At 28.8% G+C, this 5,481-nt stretch overlaps 1 protein-coding gene across 1 annotated transcript in view; it reads left to right on the top strand.

Moving 5' to 3' along the window:
• Positions 1–2,797: 2,797 nt before the first annotated feature.
• Positions 2,798–5,481, top strand: part of LOC108755294 (protocadherin Fat 4-like) — a 13,876-nt gene continuing 11,192 nt past the window's right edge. The window contains exon 1 of the mRNA XM_018498216.1: positions 2,798–3,094. The gene's annotated coding sequence lies outside the window, so the exon portion shown is untranslated. The remainder of the gene's footprint in view (positions 3,095–5,481) is intronic.

Here is a 5,481-nt window from a genome sequence, read left to right on the forward strand (position 1 = left end):
ATATACCGTTTCGTCAAGGATGGACAAACTCTCTTCAAAGTTATCACGCGATCGCGTGGGAAACGATATGTCTTCTTTGACTCATGTGAATACAATATCGCGATGTGTTCATATATCGTCTGGAAGAATTACAAAAGCAGATTTTAATTTATCAATAATGTCAACAATTTCTGTTCAAATATTTTCTTGAAATATATCAAAATTTTTAACACATAATATTTATATTATTTTAATATTTTAGAATATTAACACGGAAAATATTTTTAAAAATTATCTAATAAAAAATATAACAAAGAGGATATATGTACATAATATTATTTTTTCAAGAATAGATATTAATAAAATCTCCGAGGATAATAGAGACTTTTTTAACAATCAAATAGTATGACTGTTTTATAAAATCTAATAAAAAGTGATCATAAATCTCCATTTGTGCAATAATGGCTGGGCATTTGAGAACGTTTACTATAATTGAGCACTTTCGAAAAGGTCTAATAAATTGCATGTCTCGATTGTGTCGGTCAATGAACACACCGTTAGCGAATTATTCTGCGTAAATCACGAACAATAGCAGAAACTGGTTCAAAGTGGAAAGGACTTAAGACAAGCTAATATTTATTAACTGCAAGAACCGTGCACAATAAAAGTTATCTTTCCCATAAGGGGTAGAGGGACGAAAAGATACTCCCGCAATTTCACAGACCGATGATCCGCGAGGACATCGTCGTGATGTCATAAGCGAGTCGCAAGTCTCGTTCCACTTGCCCTCAACCACTTCTCACGACATTAAATCTCACGAGCTGCCAAGGAGAACGAGACGCTATGCGTATTGCCGAAAAAAATTGCGCACTTACGCAATTGTTAGTCATTTTTTGATTATGTAATTCGTTACTCATTATTACAGTTCGCTGTACTCATATAATCTTATACATTATTATATTCGTTACGTGATTAAAGTAAAAGAAATAAGAAAAAGAGAGTTAATATAAAAACTGTTAGGTCAAAAAACTCCAATTTGAATTATTATTCATAAAGTATCACTAGCTTCTATTAGACGTAGCTGCTATCAATTCATATTTTTAAGATGAAATTATCAAAATTATTATTATCACATGCTGCTAAAATACGAAATTATTTTTTTCTTATTCGATCAACAATTTCCACTATTTATAGATAATGTTATAATAAAAATATTTTCTTAGAAAATATGATACATAGTGAGCTCTTGAAGAAGATAACCGTAGCTTTTCGGTCTTCCTAATAATAGTATGATTTGCTTAATCCCCCCCTTCGCATATATTGTACAACCATTTTTATTATTCAGATTGCTATGTCCTTCAGATAATAATTTTCAGGCATTCCATCCATTCCATCTACTGTGTAGTGTTTTTTTTCTGGTAATAAAATATAAATCACTCAATATTATATTTTGACATAATAGTACTTAATGAGAAATAAAGTTATTAAAAAGCAGAGCTACAAAACAAAAAAAACCGAGAAATAATCTATTAAATCGTAATGTAACTGGTAATCAATTTTACTGCTTTATACTGATTTTTATGACGGCAATTTCTATTTGAACATTCTATAACTTACAAACATAAAACATTGTAAGAAGCCGCACTCTGTATATACAGGGTGTCCCGAATTTAAAGATCTAAACTTTAGGAAGGTGTAGAAAATCGACAAATTAAAAAAAAGTCCTGTAGAGATGTTCGTTTTTGCTTCGTTTTAGAGAAAATTGCAAAAAAGACAAAACGTAGTTGCTTTATTCTCATACTGTCTCTAAAGTATTATCGTCGCTGAAATTGTGCACAAAAACAATAATAATAATACCGTTGAAAACTTTCTTTGTTTGTTTAAATTTCTGCCTTTCTCTTATAAATTCGTCAGTTACTCGTCAGAAATCTATCTTTTTCTACAAATACCGAAAAAAATCTCCGCTCTCTCTCTCTTTCTCTCTCTCTCTCTCTCTCTCTCTCTCTCTCTCTCTCTCTCTCTCTCTCTTCCCCCAATATATATAAGCTAATTTTTAATTATTATTACATTTTTTTATTCTTACTCGTTTAATTGTTTAGTTATAATTCTTACAGCTTTGTACCTCTTTGTTTCTAAAATTTTCTCCGGGGGACTCGAAGACCGGAAATCCTTACACACACACACACACACACGTCTTCAGTAAGGTCGACGCAAGTCTCCAAAGGGCCTCAAAGATAGGGGTCAGTTATGTGCACACTTATATACCTCGAGCACACGCATATGCGTCCATTATTCCCCCATCGTACATGAAAGCAAACACCTGTTCACGGTACGGTTCAGGTACGATTCTGTTGGTCGTCGCGGTCCCCCCTTCCTGACAATAGGGAGCCAGGCGAGTGCCACTCCAGCCGCTTTGCAGAACGGCTCCGTTTTATAGTAAAGAGTTCTACAGCCCTACAGCACGGTAGTCGTAACCGAGTTTGATCCACATCGATCATGATAGTACACGGAATGTTAAGTGCGATGTATAGTGTATACTAAAACTAGATCAGAAAGATGAAACGCCAAAAATAAATGGAACAAAATAAAATATTAAAGATAACAGTGAAATAAGAATTTTTAAAGAAAAAAGGGATTTGGAGAATAAAAGAGACTCTGAATAAATAATGATCTTTTAAAAATCGAGTCAAATTATTATAAGTGAACATTAAAGTAAAGAGTTTAAGTAAAATGTGAATTTTATTTGAAGATATGACAAAATTAGTGATTTTTTATAAAAAAAAAAAGATTGAATTAAATAAAATTTAATTGATTCATATATTTGCAGTAAAATTCGACAATTCATGCTTATGTTTGTTATACGTACGAAAAGACGTGAATTATAAAACCGTCTAGCCACGCCGATCAATAAGGACTACTAGGGGTGTAATTCGTAGTCCTATGTGCTTTTTATTGTAAAGGGCGGTGGCTAAGTGAACAGTGGATCAAGAAATCAACATTCAACGAGATTTATATTATCAATAAACAACTAGTGCTGTGAACGAGATCTCCTATCTTAGCAAATAATGGAGAACATAAATATGAATCTGCGAATTTTTTCCGAGTATATTTTGTAGTAAGTCTCTGTTATGTATATATCAATTTCAGATTTTATTTTCAAAATTATTTATTATACTTAATAAAACTTGCACTGGAAAGTAATTAAAAGTAAATTATAATAATTAATAAAATAAAATGTGATTTGTTATATAATAATAAATTAAAATTATAAAGTAGACAGTAATTGTTATTAATAAAAAATAAAAATTAAAAATAAAAACCTAATACTTATGTCATAAAAAACTAATCATGACTTTTACATTAATATTAATAGAAATACATTTTTAGAACAAAACATCAAATTTTTATATAAAATTTCTTTACTACTATTCGAATGGAACCCATTCTATTTTTTTTAATTTAATAATTATATACTTCAACAAATCTGAAAATAGTAAAAAGCATACATGCTTTTATAAAAGTAAAAAATCGTGTAACTTTTGCTTTCATATTTATTGCACGTTTTAATAACAAAAGATATGATATAACACAATTAAGCACAATTGTGATATACGATATTTAAATATTACGACATTTAAATATTATTTTTAAATCAAATATATCTTAAATATTATTAAATAAAGTATATTCATTGCACACGTACAATTGTTAATTTTGTAATAATAAAATAATTAATCATAAACTTTGATAAAATAAAATAATCAACACGAAGTTTTAGATTTCTTAAACTGTCAATTTCCCAATATGGATACCCATAATATTTTTATACAGTTATCCGGTGAAACAGAGGCCGGAGGCCTTTACGCCGGTTGCCCATCGTGTTGCGTTTCAATTTACGGTTCGTGAATTTAAGCAGTACTGCGCCCCATATAACCGAAGTATCCGGCTATTTTCCGTATAAATTTCCTTGTTTACAGGCATTTTCAGAATAACTTTTTTACTTATTTCAATATGCTACATTTTTTGCATTTTAAAAATTATTTTTATTTCCGTCATTGTGTTACGTTAAATCCTACAAAGTGCAACAGAATTAACAAACAATTATGCAGTATATTTTAAACAAGAATAAAAAGCAATTTAAAAATAAAATATGTAAATATAAATTTACGAATAGTAAATAAAAGATAAATAATAATAAATATTATTGTATAAATCTAACTTTAGATTATTAGAGATATTATTTAAATGTGGATAAATATGTAAAAAAAGAGAAAAATGTTTACAAAAATATTACTTGTACAATATTTGATGTTTTTATTATATTTAAAAATATTATTTAAAACTGAACAGTTTTTTCTCAAATTAAACTGTATTTATGGTAATATCTACAGTGATATAATAAACAATTATTAAATAGTGTATTGAAAATTAAATATTATTTAGAACTGAAATATAAATATGCAAAATGTGAAATGTAAATGTGAAATATAAATAAATAATTTATTTTTCTTATATATAAAATCAAATTATTAGATAACATTATAAAACACTTTACATCCTTTTACTTTCCAACATCTTTACTATGCCTTATTAGTATAATATTCTATGATTATAGAGTTAAAATTTGCATTCAAATAATGAATATTTGTCTATATACAGTCTATTCAACCTCCAAGAATAATATCATGAATAGAAAAACGCAAAAGCAAACTTTCTCGCACTAACAAGCTTGAAGAAATTTTCCATTCTTGCCACTCAATTATAAAGAGAAACATCGTGTTAAAACTTTAGTATTTCAAATGCTCAAAATGGTCATCAACTTCCCGACATGACGTCATGAAAGAAATGCGCTATTTGTACGGAAGGGGAAAGTGCAAGGTGTTAAGATCTGCCTCCGGCGATAATTCGCACGAGTCATTCTAGCCCTGATGAGACGCAGTCCTACATAGCCATAGTTCCACGTAATAAAAGAGTTTCTCTGCATGCTTTCTAACCACGCGTTATGCTCGCTATTGCAAACGCGTTTCGTCGACGAAGTAATCGTTCGCCCAGTACTTATGTTCTTACATTCGTCTGCTAACACGATGACAAACTCGATTGCACGTTAACAGCAAAGTTCTTACGTTTCATGGCATGTTCTTGCGTCATTTTGTCGAGAACTAAAATGTTAGTGGAACATCTTGCACAAATTCTTCTGTTAGAGCAATATTTATAATATATGTTATTTTTTTAAAGAATATTGTGATATATTTTTCCGTCAATAACATAAAAAAATATGTATAAATCCTATATTTTGTGTAATATATACTTTCAATTTTACAAATTTTATTTCAATCAAAGTTACATGTATGACTCCATAATTATTTTTCAATTCTGTATTATTATTTTCTTACAAAACGTAATGTTTTTTCCCCAAAAACTTAAAATTTTTAATTAACTTTTAATTATTAAGTTTAAACTTAAACTTAAAAATCTATATTATTTTATATATATATATATTTA

Source organism: Trachymyrmex septentrionalis, unplaced genomic scaffold (genome assembly GCF_001594115.1).
Source record: "Trachymyrmex septentrionalis isolate Tsep2-gDNA-1 unplaced genomic scaffold, Tsep1.0 scaffold87, whole genome shotgun sequence".
NCBI lineage: Eukaryota > Metazoa > Arthropoda > Insecta > Hymenoptera > Formicidae > Trachymyrmex > Trachymyrmex septentrionalis.